The sequence below is a fragment of the Carlito syrichta genome, unplaced genomic scaffold (assembly GCF_000164805.1).
Source record: "Carlito syrichta isolate Samal-C Ts95f unplaced genomic scaffold, Tarsius_syrichta-2.0.1 Scaffold238107, whole genome shotgun sequence".
Classification (NCBI taxonomy): Eukaryota; Metazoa; Chordata; class Mammalia; order Primates; family Tarsiidae; genus Carlito; species Carlito syrichta.
This window is the reverse complement of record NW_007182203.1, coordinates 2,430-21,172: the sequence shown is the minus strand read 5'-3', so window position 1 is coordinate 21,172 and position 18,743 is coordinate 2,430. Positions and strand designations below refer to the sequence as shown.

The 18,743-nt window shown below is 39.3% G+C and overlaps 1 protein-coding gene across 1 annotated transcript in view; it reads right to left on the bottom strand.

Moving 5' to 3' along the window:
* The window catches only part of ZC3H12B (zinc finger CCCH-type containing 12B), an 82,148-nt gene extending 79,931 nt beyond the window's left edge, over positions 1-2,217 (bottom strand). Inside the window, exon 1 of the mRNA XM_008051840.2 lies at positions 2,036-2,217. The gene's annotated coding sequence lies outside the window, so the exon portion shown is untranslated. The remainder of the gene's footprint in view (positions 1-2,035) is intronic.
* Positions 2,218-18,743: the final 16,526 nt, after the last annotated feature.

Here is an 18,743-nt window from a genome sequence, read left to right as displayed (position 1 = left end):
TGAATGAAAGCACCTGGCCTTCTTCCTTGGTGGGGCAGTGGTATTCAGTGCTGGACTGCTCAGGAAATAAGAGTCTGCTGGGTTTCATGTGGGTTTGAGTGTTGCCTCTGTTCAGACTCCAGGTAGCTCCCTTCATCTGTGGAGACCAGTGAGGCTCAAGGGGGCACTCCTGTGACTAGAGTTTCAATGGTCAGTATACCATATTTTCTTTATTCATTCATTTGTTGATGGATGCTTAAGGTGTTTCCACACAATAATCATGGGAGTCCAGGTATGTCTGATATACCGATTCCCATTCTTTTGGATATATTCCTAGCAGTGGAATTGTTGAATTATATGGTATTTCTATTTTTAGTTTTTTGAAAATCCTCCATACTGTTTTCCATAGTGGCTGTATACTTTCCATTCCTACTAACAGTGTATAAATATAACCAAATAAGTGAAAGATCTCTACAATGAAAACTATAAAACACCAGTGAAATAAAATGAAGAGGACACAAAAAAATGGAATGACATCCCATGATCGTGGACTGTAAGAATTAATATTGTTACTATGTCCATACTACACCAAGCAATCTGCAGATTCAGTGCAATTTCTATCAAAATACCCATGACATTCTTTACAGAAATACAGAAAAGAATCCTAAAATATGTATGAAACCCTAAAAGATACCAAATAGTCAAAGCCATTCTGAGAAAAACAAAACAAAAACAACAAAACCCCGAAGGTGCAGGCAACACACTTTCTGACTTCAAGTTATATATTATAAAGGTATTTAACCAAAACATTATGACACTGGCACAAAAACAGACTCTTGCTTTTCTTAGTGAATTGTCAGATTTTCTTGAATAGATGTTTTTCAATTTGTTGCTTTCTCTTAGGATCATTTGCAAAGGGTTTAAATGGTTGTTGGTTTTTTTTTCTTTTTCTTTTTTTAAGTTTTAGCCAGTTTCACTGGGAAGCAGATCAGTGGAGTGCCTTATGCTACCATCCTGGAAGATAATCTCCTGTACATTCAATCTTGGTTTGTTTTTTTGAGTGATTAATTTCTTAAAGGTCTTGAGCCATGTTAAAGTGTCTGAAGAACTACAGCATCCGTTATTTTATACCTTAACAACATATTATGTCCACTGAACTTGCCTTATATTACAAAGTTTTACTTTTAAGAAACAGAAGATACTCTTTTGAGTTAATAATTTATGCCTATAATTGATTTTACTTTATTTATGAGTGTTAAAAGCTGTCATCCTTTTACTAATAAAATGTGGGCAGGCACAGAGGCTCATGCCTGTAATCCCAGCACTTTGGGAAGTTCAAGGCAGGAGGATTGCTTGAGGTCAGGATTTCAAGCCCAGCCTGGGCAATATTCCGAGACCTCATCTCTACAGAAAATACAAATTTAGTCTGGCCTGGTGTTATGCACCCGTAGTCTTAGGTATTCAAGAGGCTGAAGTGAGAGAATTCCTTGAGTCTAAGAGTTTGAGGCTGCAGTGAGCTATGGTTGTACCATGGCATTCCATCCTGGATGTTAGAGCAAGATGCTGTCTCAATAAAATAAAAATAAAATAAAATAGAATAAACAAAGCATATAAGGAGAACTGTGGAAAACTTTAAAGTAGGGTTGGACCTAAAGTGTCCTCTAGTTAGGCATAGAGCTAGGATTACAACCCAAGTGTCTAGATGCTTGGTTTGTGACATTTCTAGTTAAATATCATGACTACTAAACAGCAATGAATTGATTATGCATGTTTCAGAGTTCACAAATCACTCTAGGCAGTATACTATTATTTTATTCACAGACAAGGAAATTGCAATTCAACCTCAAGCATGAAGGAAAAATGACTCACATGCTTATCTGACTCGAATATCCATTTTTTTCTTGTATATAAAGCTTCAAAAGAAGTATCTAAGTTGAAGCACAAACCTACAACTAAGAGTGTTACCTTATACTAACAATGACAGCATTAATTCAGAGCCATAAAATGAACTAGGAATACTGACACTTGGTGCAAGATTTTCAAACCATATTCTCACCCCGAACTTGTCACTTCTGATCTGATGCTTGCTTCTTCTTTATTTTCATTTTCCCTTCTGCTTGATCATCCAGACTTTCTATGCCTCCTACGTTCCATAACAATAGAGTCAGTAAGGCAGTTGCAGTTGTGGGAGTTTGGTGTCAAGTCAGAAAGCATGCTCTGGGTTTCTTGATGATCCCTACTGGAGCCACCTCCCTGGTCCCCAAGACCTTTCTCTACCTGGAGAACCAAAATATTAAAACACATTGTAGTCAGAAAAAAGAACACTTTGAGACTCAGCATAGTTTTTTGAAATGTCAGACAAAAATAACTATGTGAATACACTAAGAAAGAAAGTGGCCTAAACCTAATCGGTTAAGTGTATTTGCCTACTCTTATCTCACCTTGTTATACAACCAGATAGTAATATACAGTTTGAGAAATACTTTAAAAAACAACTAAAAATGGCTAAATAAAAAGTAATCTTACTTGCCCATACATATGGATTCTTCCTTTACCCTACCTCAATATTTGAAGTATTTGAGTCATGTAGACTCTGGCTCAAATTCAGATTCTACCACTTGCTAATTTATGTGATCTATATTTTTAGGCTTCTATTTAACAAATAGGAGTAATAAAATTTACACCAAAGGGTTCTCATAAAAATAATATATGATAATGTATATGAAGGAACTAGCACACTGACTAGACTATATTACTCAGTAGATGTACTTTCTCTTGAGGAAATTAATAACCATGAAACTCAAAGATCAATTCAGTCTATTCCATGGTATTGATTTAACACGGGGAAAAGTTCAGAAAATACAAACCAGTGAGGATTACAATGATCAGGAAAATCTTTCTGAAAAAGGTAAGGCTTGAGTTGGCTTCAAGGGAGAAGGGTTTAGTCAGGGTTTTCCAGAGAAACAGATGTCTCCATCTATCTATCTATCTATCTATCTATCTATCTATCTATCTATCTATCTATCTATCATCTATCTATCCTCTGAGAGAGACAGAGAGAGAGAGAGAGAGAGAGAGAGAGAGAGAGAGAAAGAGAGATAAAGTGAGAGAGGGAGAAAGGGAGGCAGAGAGAGAACTGATGGTGTAAATTCTAATCTGAAGTTGAACTCAAGAATCAGGAGCACCGATGGTCTAAATTCCAGTTTGAGGGGAGAAAAAAACCGTCCCATCTTAACAGTCAGGAAGACAAAGCAAAAATCTCCCTTTCTCTGCCTTTTTGTTTAATTCAAGTCTTCAATGAATTAGATGATGTCCACCCATATTGGAAAAGGCAATCTGTTCTATTCAGTTTACAGATTCAAATGCTAATCTCATGTGGAAACATCCTCACAGACACATAGAAAAAAGTATTTAATCAAATATATAGGCATCTCATGACCAAAACAAATTGACTCATAAAATCTACCGTGACAAGTCTACACCTACGTCAATTTGGTACCCATAGACATCTTAAACCATATTTACTCTCCAAATATAGACAACAAAAATGTCATAATTCTACCTAACAACTATCCTGCATACAACTAAAAATGAACTAATAACTTCTCCAGAAGATGTGGTAAAGTTCTTGAGTCATGTTTATTCTTCTCCTTGATATCTTGCTATTTCAATATTATGAGATAAAATTACCCAAGGAAATAATATAATGTAAATTGCCCAATATTTAAATATTATGGTAATAAGCAAATACATCTTGTCTTACATAATAAGGAATTAAGAGAGGGAGAAAAATAAAGATACTTGTTATGCATACACATAAAATACATATTTATATATAATATATACTTATGTGTATAAATATACACACATAAACAGATATAGTCGTAATAACATAAGGAGAAATACAGCAGTCCACCTTATCTGCCGGGGATAGATTCCAAGACAACCAGTGGATGTCTGAAACTGCAGATAGTACTGAACCCTGTATATACTAAATTTTTTTCCTATATATGCACACTTCTGACAAAATTTAATTTATAAATTAGGCATAGTAAGAGGTTAACAACAAAAACTAATAATTATTAGTAAAGTATCATTATGGAAAATAATGGTTACTTGAACACAGTACTGGAAAATCCTGCCAGTTGATCTAATAACCAAGATGGCTAATGAATGGGTAGTATATATAGCATAAATATGCTGGACAAAGGATGATTTACATCTTGGGCAGGATGGAGCGAGATTTCATCACACTATTTAAAACAATATAAAAATTAGAACTTACTATTTATTTCTGGAAATTTCCACTTAATATTTTTGGACCATGGTTGACCACAAGAATGGAAACATGGATTAAGGGGGTTAAACCTATAAAAGTGAAACCATGAAGCCGGGCTCGGTGGCTCAGCCTGTAATCCCATGCCTTTGGGAGGCTGAGGTGAGTGAATTGCCTGAGTCCGCGGGTTCGAGACCCGCCTGGGCAGCGAGACCTCATCTCTACAATAAATCAAAAAATCAGCCGGGCGTGGTAGCACACACCTGTAATTCCAGCTACTCGGAAGGCTGAGGCGGAAGGATCGCCGGAGCCCAGCAGGTGGAGGCTGCGGTGGCTGGGAGCGGCCACTGCACTCCCGTCTGGGCAACAGAGTGAGACTCCAACTCAAAAAAAAAAAAAAAAAAAAAGTGAAACCATGAATAAAGGGGAACTACTGTATTCATAACAATTATAACTCTCATTTCTATAACTGATCATATCAACATCTATCATCAAAGCTGGTAGTTATCTATCATCAAAGCTGGTAGCTATCTTCTTCTGCTACCCATTCTGTAGTCCCTTTGTCTACACGATCAAACTGGTCGTGGTCCCGTAACAGGTGGAGTGACTTAAACATTCATTCCTTAAGAGTCTAGGCCAGCCGGGCTCGGTGGCTCAGCCTGTAATCCCGCGCCTTTGGGAGGCTGAGGTGAGTGGATTGCCTGAGCCCGTGGGTTCGAGACCCGCCTGGGAAGGCGAGACCTCATCTCTACAATAAATCAAAAAATTAGCCGGGCGTGGTAGTGCATGCCTGTAGTTCCAGCTACTTGGAAGGCTGAGGCGGAAGGATCGCCGGAGCCCAGCGCGTCGAGGCTGTGGTGGCTGGGAGCGGCCACTGCACTCCAGTCTGGGCGACAGAGTGAGACTCCAACTCAAAAAAAAAAAAAAAAAAAGAGTCTAGGCCATTAGTAGTCCTTACTTGATTGGGTTGCTGTAGTTTGCCATTGAGCTTAACACAGGGCATGATAATACTAAGAGACACCCTAATGGATCCTCTGTATTCTGGCAATACTTTTCCTTGCTACCATTATACAGTGCAGCTCATTTGTTCTTTGGTAGTCCAGTCAGAACAATACTCCTTTATTTACTTGTTGACTCAGAGACATTAAAAATCCAAAGTGAATGAGTGGTAGTTTTAATTTTCAGTCCAAAAGAATTATTGCTGTGTCTCCTGATGGAAGCATTCTTCTCTCAGGAATGAAGATTTCCAGGCCAGCAGAGTATAAGGTCTCAGGTACATGAAACAAAAAGTTTTCTAGTGGGTCACTAGGGGGTAATAGTGAGTGGTATCTTGATACCTGAACCCATGAATCCTGGCTATGGGAGAAACAGCATTATATATTGGATGCTGATTCTGAGTATATATAGTCCTTCAGAGAACCTTGTCCTAGCCCTGAAAGGTATTGTCACCTAGGTGACACTGTAAATAAGTCTCCAAAATGCCATTCCACCATTCTATCAAACCAGCTGCTTCAGGATGTTGAGGAGAAAGGTAAGACATGAGAATTTCATGAACGCAGGCATATCGTCACACTTTTTTTGCTGTGAAGCAAGTTTCAATTTTTTTAATTTTAAAGATGGGTACAATTCAGGATTAGATTTACAAGTGTTCATCACACAGGTAAAGTCTGGACCTCTCTTTGGCCCCATTTTGCCTGGTTTGAGATTAAGTACCTTTATTGATGTTGTGCCCCACCCCAGCAGGATCCTGCTACTGTCAATTCCTTTCTTATAGTATTATGGTCATTATTCAAGATCTGCTTATGAGTGAGAATATGTGGTCCTCTGTTCTTTGTTTCTGTGACAGATCACTGAGTAGGATAGACTCTAAATCCATCGAAGTTGCCGTGAAGTCCATACATTTGTTCTTTATGACTGTAATGTTCCATTGTGTATAGGTACCACATCTTTTTTATCCAGTCCAGTTTCAATGGGCAGAATGGTTGGTTCCATGCTTTTGGTATTGTGAGTAGTTCTGCAATAAGCATGAGTGTGCAGGTATCTTTTTTGTAGAATGATTGGAGTTCCTCTGGGTATATTCCCAGTAGGGGGATTACTGGGTCATATGGAAGGTCAATTTCTAGTTCTTTCAGAAATCATCACACTTTTTTTCAAAGAGGTTGCACTAGTTTGCATTCCCATCAGCAATGTAGAAGCAATCCTTTTTCTCTGCATCTCACCAGCATCGGTTGTTGTATGTTTTATTAATGATGGCCATTCTTCCTGGGGTTAGGTACTATTACAATGTGGTTTTGATTTGCATTTCTCTGATGATTAGTGAGACTGAGCACTTTTTCATTTGTCTGTTGGCTGCTTGTATATCTTCTTTTTGAGAAGTGTTTATTCATGTTCTTTGCCCATTTTTAAATGGGTTGTTTTTTTTTTTTCTTTCAGCACTTTTGAATTTCTTGTAGATTCTGAATATAGGCATTTGTCAGATATACAGTTGGCAAATATTTATTCCAATTCTGTGGGCTGGTTTCCCTGATCTTTTGATGGTATCTTTTGCTTTGCTGAAGCTTTTCAGTTTGATGAGGTCCCACTTGTCTATGTTGCCTCTTATGTCATGGGCACTTGGGGTTTTAATCAGGATTTGGATGCCAGTTCCAATTTCCATAAGTGTGTCTCCTGCATTTTCTAAGCTTCTTATAGTTTGAGGTTTTACATTTAGGTCTTTGATTCACTTAGAGTTGATTTTTGTGTGTGGTGATAGGTAGAGGTCCTCTTTCAATCTTCTGCATGTGGTCAGCCAGTTTTCTCAGCATCGTTTACTGAACAGGTTCTCCTCTCGCCAGTGGTTGTTGTTGGAGGCTTTATCACAGATGAGTTGGTTGAGAAATTAAGATTTTGCTTCCAAAATTTCTATCTTGTTCCATTGGTTGATGTGCCTTTTTTTGTACCAATACCAGGCTGTTTTGATTATTATAGCCTTATAATAAAGTTTGGTGTCTGGAAGTGTGATACCTCCTGCTTTGATTCTGTTGATAAGAACTGTTTTGGCTATTTGTGGTTGTTTTTGGTTCCATATGAATTTCTGTATTTTCATTTTCATGTCTGAGGAGAAGAATGATGTTGGTAATTTAATGGATATTGCATTGAGTCTGTAGATTGCCTTTCGTAGGATGGATATCTTAGCAATGTTGATTCCTGCTATCCATAAGGATGGAATATTTTTCCATTTGCTCGTGTCTTAGATTTCTTTAACCAGTGTTTTTTAGTTCTCATTGTAAAGGTCTTTCACTTCTCTAGTAAGGAAGATGCTGAGGTATTTCATCTTTTTGTGGCTATTGTAAATGGGATTGTGCAACTGTCTTTTGCACATGTATTTTGTGCCCCAACACTTTGCCAAAGTCCTTTATCAATGAAAGCAGGTTTTTGACAGATTCTCTTGGATTTTTGAGATATAGGATAATATTGTCAGCAAAGAGGGAATAACCTGACTTCCTCTTTTCCTATTTGGATACCCCTGATTACCTTCTCTTGTCTAATTACTCTAGCTAGGACTTCCAACACAATGTTGAACAAGAAGGGTAGGAGTGGGCAGCCTTGTCTTGTTCTGGTTTTCAGGGGAAATGTTTCCAGTTTCTGTATATTTAGCAATATGCTGGCTGGGGGTTTATTGTAGACAGCATTTACTATTTGGAGGTATGTTCCTTCTATGCCTAGGTGTTTGAGGGTTTTTATCAAGAAGGGATGCTAGATTTTATCAAAATCTTTTTCTGCATCTAATGATATAATCATGTGGTTCTTGTTTTTACATCTGTTGATGTATTACATTTATGGTCTTGTGGATTTTGAACTAGCCCTGCAACCTGGGGATGAAACTTATTTGGTTATGGTGGATGACTTTTGAGATGTGTTGTTGGATCCAATTTGCTAGAATTTTGTTCAGAATTTTTGCATCTATCTTCATCAGGGATAATGGCTTGTAGTTCTCTCTCTTTCTCTTTTTTTAAATGGATCTTTGCCCAGTTTGGGTGTCAGTGTGATGCTAGCTTCGTAAAATGATTTGGGGAGAATTCCATAATACTCAAGTGCCTGGAATACTTTCAAGAGTATTGGTATCAGCTCCTCCTTGTATGTTTTGTAGAATCCTGCTGGAAAGCCATCTGTTCCAGGTTTTTTTTTTAATTTGTAGTTTTCTTATGAAGGAGTCAATTTCCTGGGTTGTTATTGGTCCATTTGGTGTCTCAATGTCTTCTTGTTTCAACCTTGGGAGGTTGTGTGATATCAGAAAGTCCTCTATTCCATTTAGGTTATCAAGCCTGTTTCCATACAGGTGTGCATAATAATCTCTGATGATCTTTTTTCTCTGGGTTCAGTTGTGAATTGATCCTTTGCATTTCTGATTGTGTTTATTTGGGCTTTATCTTTCTTTTACTTGTTCATTCTGGCTAGGGTTCTAACAATCCTGTTTATTCTTTCAAGGAACCAACTTGCTTTGTTGATTTTTTTGTATGATATTTTTGTCTTCCCTGTCCCATATTTGGGCTTTAACTTTGGCAATTTGTATTCTTTTGCTAAAGTTAGGGTTTCAGTGGTCTTCTCTTTCCACTCCCTTAGGTGATTTGTTAGACTGTTAATTGATGTTATTTCCATTTTCTTGATATGTCTTCATAGAGACATAGATTCCCCTCTTAGAACCCCTTTCATGGAATCCCAGAGGTTTTGGTAAGATGTTTCTTCATTTTCATTTGATTCCAGAAATCTCTTTATTTCTGCTTTGATTTCTGTGTTGACTCAGTAGTCATTCAGCATCATGCTGTTTATTGTTCATGTCTTTGTGGGAATTTTGTTGTTTCTGATATTTATTTTTATTCCACTGTGGTCTGAGCAGGTGCATGGCAGTATTTCAGTCTTATGGAACTTGTTTGTGCTGATTTATGGCTTAGGATGTGATCAATCTTGGAGCATGTTCCATATGGTGATGAGTAGAATGTATATTCCGTGGTTGTTGAATGGAATATTTTGTAGGTATCTATTAAGTCAATTTGGTTGAGTGTCAAGTTGAGGTTCCAGATCTCTTTCTTGATTATTTCCCTAGTGATCTATCTAGGGCTTTTAGTGGGGTATTTAAGTACCCAGCTATAATATTGTTAAAGTCAATATCTTTTTTAGTTTACTTAGTAGTTGCTTTATATTTATAAATGCTAGTGCTCCTGTGTTGTGTGCATATATGTTTAGGATGGATTTTTCTTGTTGATGGATTGAACTTTTTATAATTATGTAGTGTCCTTTCATATCTGCGTAAATTTTTGATAGTTTAAAAGTTGGTTTGACTGATACTAAGATTGTGACTCCTGCCTTCTTCTGTGATCCATTTACCTGGAAACTAGTTTTCCATCCTCTAACTTTGAATGTGTTGCACCCCTTGTGGTGAGATGAGCAAATAATTGTCCTGGATGCAGCAAATAATTGGGTCATGGTTTTTTATCCACTTTGCCATTCTTTGTCTTTTCAGTGGTGCATTCGGTCCATTCACATTCAGTCTGATTATTCAAATGTAATTGTTTATCCCCATCATGAGGTTCTTGTAAAGTTTTTTCTTTGTTTGTTTTCTTTTAGCTTTTGGGTTGATATATATGTGTGCTTTCAAGTTTGCTGTTGTGAAGTATTTTCTGTTGATTCTGTGTTCTACTGTTCTCTTGGGAAGTGTGCGGTCATTCTTTTTTATTTTTCCTGTGCTTAATACCTTTTAAAGCATCTCCTGTACAGCTGGTATGGAAGCTGCATAATCTCTTAGGGATTGGATATCTGCAAAGGATTTTAATTGTCACCGATGAAGCTAAGCTTGGCTGGGTAGGAAGTTCTTGACTAAATTTCTCTATCTTTTAGGATGTTGAATATTGTACTCCAGTCACTTCTAGCTTGTAGTGTTTCCATCAATATATCTGCTGCTATTGTGATTTTTTTCCCCAGTAGATAGTCTGACTTTTCTCTCTTGCTGCCTTTAGAATTTTTTCTTTTGTGCCTAATTTGTGTAGGTAAATTACTGTGTCTATGGGTTTGGCTTCTCATTTGATGTCTTGTGGGGATTCTCTGTATCTCTTCTGTTTAGATGGTCACTTTTCTGGTGAGATGGGGAAAGATTTTTTTGATAACCTCCTGGAATACTTGTTCCAAGGTGTTCTTCATTTCCCTTTCATTTTCTGGGGTGCCATTTAAGTATAGCGTCAGTCTCTTGATATAATCACATTTCTCTTGGGGGCTTTGTCTTTTCTTTCTGAGTTTTCATTCTGTTTTTTTTACAGATGAGGTTAATTCCATGTTTTGGTCTTCAAGTTCTGAGATTATTTCTTCTACTTATTTCTGCTTTCCATGCTTGTCATCTTATTTATTTCCTGAATGAAAGTTTTTATGGCCAAAATCTCTGTTACAAGTTCTTTCACCATTGTATCTTGTCTTTCCTGAGTATTATTCATTCTTTCCATCCATTCCCTAATCCCTGTTGTATTCTGGGGCCAGTCATTGGTGACTTCCATTTTTTGGTCTCCGAGGCCTGATTTTTCAGGCATTTTCTCTTTTCTACACTGGAAATTACCTGTGGTTTTCCATTGATTTTTTTCCTTATTTGTGACAAAACTCTTTCTTTTCTGTTTAGTTCTGTTACTCAGTGGCAATGGGAAAGGCTTCACTTATGCTATTTGCTCAGCTCTCTAGTCTTCCCTGATCAGGGTTCTGGATTTGTTCTGTTTTGAAACAGGTCTGTGGGTGGGAAGGTTTTTTGTCTCTTGTAGTTTTAAGAATCAAAGAAGGTGGAGGGTGGGAAGTACTGATCTCTTTGGATATTTTCCTCATCTTTTTCTGGCCACATTCTTTGTCCTGTGGCTGAATCAGGGTAGGGGGTGAGCCACCTGAGCCTTAGCACTTGTCCTGTCCCTCCAGAGTTTGTGCTTTTAGGATATTCCCTCTGGGTCATGATCAAACCCTGAGTAGTTAATCTGCTAGTCACAGAGATTGGATCTGTTGCTCTGTGGTGAGCAAGTCAGAGTATTTTCCTGCCCTGTTTTCAAGATGGTGGCAGTGTGCTTCTTTCATCTTCTCCAGTGGGACTCTGCCTCTGGGATCCCTTGCTGTGCTCACTCCACAGCTCTTGCTGCCAGTGTCTAGCCAGATGCTGCAGCAGTGAGGCAGAGCCTGGAGCTAGCAGTCTCTCCTGCTGCAGTGGTGAAGCAGAGTCTGGAGCTAGCAGTCTCTCCTGGCAGCTTCTTCCCAGGAAGTACTTTCTTGGTTTTAAAAAATGGCAATCATCTTCTGTGCACCAGGAAGTGGTAGAGACCAAACAGAGCAGCTGTGGCACCAGCTGCATCACCAGGAGAGTGCTGGCCACTTACTCCCAATCCCCCACTCAGTCATTCTCTTCCAGCAGCTTCTTCCCAGGAAGGGCTTTGTTGATTTGAAAAAAATGGTGATTGGCCAATCACAGCAGGGACTGATGCTATATTGAGGACACAGTGTTTGTTGTTGTAGCTGCAAAGGTGAACAGAGGTGGCTGTATACAGGATGGTCTTGGTAATGGAAGTACCTGTTGCTGAGCCCATGCAAAACATCAATCCCTGCTACTATGTCCATTTTGTTCATGATTCCATTGGGTGATGACAGTAATGGTTAGGGAAAGAGGATGATTGGCTTGCATAGAACAGGTCATCTGAATTTTAGTCAGATTATTTCCCTCCTTCTGACAAACAAATGTCATACCAATAAGTCTAATGTGGTTGCTATTTCTTGTTTACTCAGTCTAACCAGCATAATTTCATCAATGTACAGTAATGACTCAATGTAATATCTTGTGGAAAAAAGTCATCAAGATTCTAGTGAACTAAATTATTACTAGGGCTGGCAAGTTGAGACAGGATGGTGAAGATTTATTGTTGGCCTTATCAGCTGAAAGAAAACTGCTTCTGGTGGACCTCATTGACAGAAATGGAGAAAATATCATTTGCCTGATCAAAGCTGCAGCTATTAATTTAATGTATATTTAATTTACTCATTCAATTAAATTGTACAGTAAATGCAATTGGAATCACCACCTCAATTATGATAATCTTAATTATGATAATCTTCTCTTATTCTCCAAAATATTTGTTTGGTTCTTTTTATGCTTTCTATTTCTTTTTGAACTTCTAATTTTGTTCATGCATTGTTTTATTGATTTCATATATTTGTCTATTTGTGTTCTTTTGAGTCTCCTCAAGATTATTCATTTGAATTGTAAGACCACTTGTTGATATCTAGTCCTTTAGGGTTTGTTACTAGTGCTTTATTTTGTTCCTTTGGTGGCATCATTTTTCTCTCACTCTTCATAATCCTTGTGGCCATGTGGTGGTGCCTGTGCATTTAAAAAAGCAGATGCCTATTCCAGACTTTAAAGACTGGCTTTACCAGAGAAAATCTTTCACTGATCAACCTGTCCAGATTCTGTGTGGGTTATCTTGTGGGGTCCATAGGCAGCCTTGCTGCTAAAGTCCTTGGTCTGGCCTGGTTCCTGGTTCAACAAGTGGGTGAGGCTAGATCCTGGTCCACTTGGACAAGCTTGGAGCTTGAGTCTATGGGAGTTGACCTGCTGATTGGGTCCATGGATGTGGGCCTGAAGTCTGTGTGTGTTGGAGTCAGTATGAAGCCTGGGTCCATAAAGGCCGATCTTGTGCTGGGGTAGGCCTTGAGCCTAAGTACATGGGGGTTGGCATATCACTAGAATGGTCCTTGTGCTTGTGTACATGGGCATGGGCTTGAAATCTGAATCTTTGAGGGCCAGTATGGTGTTGGAGTGGGCCTGTTGCCTGAATCCTTGCGGGGTGGACCTGGACTTTGGGTCCATGGGGGCTGCCTTGCAGCCTTGGTCCACATGGGTAACTCTGTACCTTGGTATGTAGAGGCTGGCCTGGCATCAGGGTCTACTAGGGTAAGTTTGAACTCAGGGTGTGGTGGAGGAAGCCTGGATCTTGGGTCCACTAGAGTGTGAGGCCATGGAGAATGGGGATAGGCTGGAATCTGAATCTGTGTTGGCCAGTCTGCAACCTGATAGCTGGCCTGTTGGTTGGGTCTATGGAGACTGGTCTAGATGCTAGGTCCATGGGTGCTAGCCTTGATCTTAGGGTCAAAAGTACTTGCCTGGATCTGAGTTCACTGTACTAGGACTAGTTTCCAAGACCATGGGGAATGACCTGGTGTGGGATTTCATTGAGGCAGAGCTGGTGTTGGGGGCTGGGCAAAGTAGGATATTCACTCACCATGCTGTGCTGTCTGAATGTGGGGGAGGGATGATATGGGTAATGTTAAACTGCCCTTCCTACCCTCTTCAATGTGTGCTTTTTAAAAATATCATTTCTGTGCTACTCCCAGGTGCTATAATCTCTCACATAGATTCCTCAGCTCTTGTGAAGGTATTTTTGTGCATGGATAATTTTTCAAATTACTGTTTCTTCAAAGGGACAAGCACTGAAATGTCCTATTCGACCATCCTGATGACCACAAATGTGAATCCACTGTCATTTTCCAAGATTCAGGCCAGTTGAATAGGAATGTGGTGACAATCACTACCCCTATGCCTTTTAAGTCCTTGATGGTAGCACTAGTCTTTGGAATCCCTCAAGAAATGCAGCATTGTTTTTGGTTTACTATTTTCCTAGGTAGAGGCAGTTCTAGTGACTTTTATTTGGCTCTTTCCACCATAATAGCCTTTATTGCACAGGTCAGGAAACCAGTGTGGGTATCCTGCCAGCTGCTGAGTATATCTATTTTAATTATACATCCAGGAACTGGGAACTAACCACAGGATGGGTTCAGGGATCCTCTAGGCCAACCGAAATGGACCTAAGCTAAAATCCCATTGATCACATTACCTCCATAAGCTCCTACTCTGTCCGATGGGCCATAGTGAAATTTTGAGTCTCCTAGAATTAGGGTCAATTCAGATCTAGTGTTCAGTGTCTCCAGAAGGTGTGATAATTCCCTTTTCCCCAGTGCACAGTTAGCCTGGTAAAAGGCCATAGGCCTCTTTGGGGAAGGCTGGGAGAAAGATTAATAATATAAATTTTTGGTAGTGTACCAGGGTACTTCCTCATGGGGACCACATCTTCCTTTCATTCTAGGAGTTCTGGGGTCTGTAAACTGCCTTAAGTTTTGAAATGGACTGAGGGGCCATGTCTCTATGTTTTCATGATTCAGGTAAGAATTTTGTTCACTTGACCTAGAACTTTTCTGCTCATACAGATCAAGTAAGAATTTAGTAGTTTTCTACTTAACTTCTATTAATACCATGATCAATGCCATAAGTCTCTGTGAGTCAGATTATTTTGGTTGTTGCTTTGATTCTGGTGTCCATTATGGTAATCACACTAGCCTTGCCTTTGTCAAGTGCCGTAACTCATTTCCTGCCACCCTAGGTTCAATTATTCTTATAGTACTTAGGATTCAGAATTCAGTGACTGCAGTTCCTATTCTAAGGTCTGGCCTACAGAGAAGAGAAGTCACAGAGCTAAAAAGTGCTCACTGAAAGTGTACAGATTTTGGATAAAGTGTTGATTTTGTATATAAAATTATCTATCACAGAAGGCTAACCTTTGGAAGGACAAGCTAGTGCAACTCAAATTTCACCATTAGAGCACTGGAATTCTATATAATGGGCTAGAGTATTCCATTATTTAAATGAAATAGTGGCCTTTTCTCAATTAATTAATTGCACAATTAAGGAAGAAATCTCTCAATTTGCAATTCCTCTTTTATGTATTCCCTTAATTTTTGTCACTTGCTACAGCTTCTCTATATTAAAGTACAAAATAAAATAGTAATGAATTTCATAATCATAGACTTAGCTAAAGTTAGTGCATAAAGTTATAAAGAAAATAATAACTTCAGGTGCTCTGCCACCTGAACACATTTGAAACTTACTGAGATGGGTGAAAAACATAAAGTAGATAGATGAGTAACAGCATAAAAGTGTTGAGGATACACTGAGAAGACCCACTTTGAGTGGACAGAATATATCTACTCGATTAGTAGAAAATAATGTTTGTTGGGTAATGATAAGGAATCCTAAGTATAGTAATTTAAAATTTGCAAAGTTTACACATATCCAAGCTTATCCTCATAACAACCCTGTGAAGAGGGCAGGTAATAAATTTGCCATCAATAATGACACCTTCTAATTCTTGAGCACTATGCATCAAACATCTGCTAGCTGCTTTACATGTATTATTTTTAATACTTACAACAATCCTACAATATAGGTTTTATTATGGCAATTGTATAGATAAGTAAACTAAAGCTCAGAAATGTTAAGTAACTTGTCCAAGGCTACACAGCTAGAAAAGAACAGACACTTAGATTTAAACCTCAGGTTTGTCTGATCCCAGTTCTGCTATATTATTTTAATAGCATGAGAAGAGCAGAAGTAAAGAGAGTAGTAATAAGTACATGACATTACAGCTAACCTACAATAACCCTAGGGTTGGCTCTTCCATAAAACAAACCAACTTTTGAAGTCTGTTTCAGAAAACAGTTTCAGATTTGACAATCCTAAAAACCAACACATCCCACTTTGGAAAGCCTAACTGAAGTATTTTGAGTGTACTGAGTTCACTTTAGAACTCATGCTCTGAAATTATCTACTCAACCTGAAATGGAAGAAATGAGAAGCTTTCAAGATTGAAAACTTTCATCATTTATTTGCCTTTACTACTTTTGGGAATTCCAGCAACCAACAAAAACTCCTTAGGGAACAAATGTTTAAGGTAATCCATAAGGTAAGTACTGAAAAGTTTCAAGGACTAGCATCCTTATCAAGGTATTTTCTTCCTATAAGGAGAAATCTAGAGATTGCCAAAGCCAGGGATAAATACTAACGTTTTCCTCAGAGTTCCATTCTCTCCTGAAAGGATGAAATCATCCTGAAAGGATGAAATGCTCATTCAGAGGGATCAAATGGCTTTGTCTATGGAAAAAGGCTTGGATTATCAATCAATACTCTTAAGAGCAGATAAATGCTGACAATAGTGCTAGACTAGAGAAAGGGCAGCATATATCCTAGCTCCAGAGATAATAATTTAATCTGTCATAGAATTTGGACCCTTTTGGTAGGGACACTTTGGTACTCATTCCCTACTGCAGATATACATGAAACTCAGATGGAGAGAATAAAAGGCCTCTGAGAAGCCTAAAAGATGACTGCGTCTAGAACATAAATCTCACACTTTACTCATAGGAGAGCTCCTTCATTCTGTACTTACAGCCAACTAATTCAAGGCATATTAATTATTAATTCAATTTTTTAGATATATGAATAAAAAAATCTTAAAGATATTTGATTTTGGGGAAAATTGCACCTTTTGAAAAATCAAGGAAGGTTGATACTACTTTTGCTCATAAAAAAAATCTGAATAAAAACATTAAAAAATAAAATAAAAACACTTATAAAGTCCCTAGTATATAAAGTTCTAGGAATTTACTACTCAAAGTGTGATCCACCAACCAGTAGCACAAGTTTCACCTGGGAGTCCACTGAAATGCTGAACCCTAGAACTGTTCAATCAGAATATGCATTTAAAAAATAAATTTGAGAAGCACTGGTCTGGGCTTGGGAAATATTTCTACAACAGTGCCTTTTGACTATTTTCATCAGAATAATCTGGAGTACTGGTTAAAAAATTAAGGCTTTTAGGTCATACCCTAGACCAGACAAATTAAATCTCTTGGAATGAGACCCATGAGTGTGCATTACTAACAAGTGTAGTAAGGAAGTCTCAAACTTGATCATACATCAAAATCACTTGGAGGGCCTGCCTGTTAAAACAGATTGCTGAGCTCTATCCCAGAATTCTCTGATTCAGTAAGTTGGGAGAGGGGCCTGAGATTTTTCATTTCTAACAAATTTCTTGGTAATGCTGATGCTGCCACTCCAGAAATTGCAACAGCAGAAGCACTGCATTAGACATATTTTAAATAAGTTTAGTTATCTGAGTTTCCCTGTCTATATTAACAGGAACAATTAGAAATGGAGTAGCTAGAGGTAGGCATATTGGTAAGAGCAAAAAACAACTTCTGACAGACTGAGAATGATGGGAAAAACAGAAAGTATAAAAAAGGAAACATAAGCAATAAACAAATTTTGTTGAGGCTATTGAGTGTAAGCACACAGAACCTTCTGTGTCTCAATCCTGTTACTCTCTCAGTCCTTGCGGGTTATCATTGCATCTTATATGACAGCTATTTATAATGACAGATGTTCATTGACAATGACCTTCATTCATCATGAAGAGGTTTAATTATGTTTATATTACTGTTTAAGAAGATACACAATAGAAGCAAGATGGTGACGGCATAGGTGAACTGGTGATATTCTCTGAATGTGAGTTCCCAAAAAGGCTATTACTTCTTTTCCCCCATCCCCCAGTCCACCACCAACCATGCTGGTGCCAGGCCTGGGAACTTCGGTCCCACGCAGGGCCAGATATTGCGGCCCCCTACCGCTGCTGTTCTACTGCATGTGTGGGAGTCTCTGGTCCCAGCCCCCTCCAGCTCCTTCCCCAGCTGCATTGTCTCCAGCCCGGCACCCGGTACCAAGCCGCCGGTCACACAGGAAGGCTCTGGGCACCTGCCCCTCAGAGACACCAATCCCATTCCTGGCTGAAGTACCCTGTGGGGGGCCCAGCGCCACTCTTGCCGCTCATTGCCTGCCCTTTGGAACTTTGGAGCTCTGGAACTCCGGGCCCACCCTGGCTGAGGCACTCAGCATGAGACCCCAAGCCAGGGGACCCAGACAAGCGGAAAAAAACAGATCTGCTTAAACTGCCTCGCCATTCTCCAGGCAGAGACTTCCATTGATCGGCCCACCTATCAACAAACTTTACCTCATTTCCTAAGGCCAGATATTGCAGCCCCCCGCTGCTGCTATTCCACTGTGTGCCTGGGAGTTTTGGGTCCCAGACCCCTCTGACTCTCTCCCCGGCTGCATTTTCTCCAGCCCGGCACCCAGCACCAAGCCGCCGGTCACACAGGGAGGCTCTGGGCGCCCGCCTCTCAGAGACACTGGTCCAATTCCTGTCTGAAGTACCCTGTGGGGGGCCCAGAGCCACTCTTGCCACCCACTGCCTGTCCTTTGGAGCTTTGGAGCTCTGGAACTCCAGGCCCACCCTGGCTGAGGCACTCAGTGTGAGACCCCAAGCTGGGGGACGCAGACAAGTGGAGAAAAACAGATCTGCTTAAACTATCTTGCTATTCTCCAGGCAGAGACTTCCATTGCCCCGCCCACCTATCAACAAACTTTACCTCAGTTCCTAAAGCAACAGCACGAAACAGGAGACAAGGCCCCACCCATACACTGCAATGAAAAACAAAAGGGAGAGGCTGGAAATGGAGATCAGAGAAGTGACTCTAGTCTGATCGCTTATTTTGACTTATGATTTTATCATTGAAACTGTTGGTTTAGATCACGTTTGGTGTTTACCTTCTG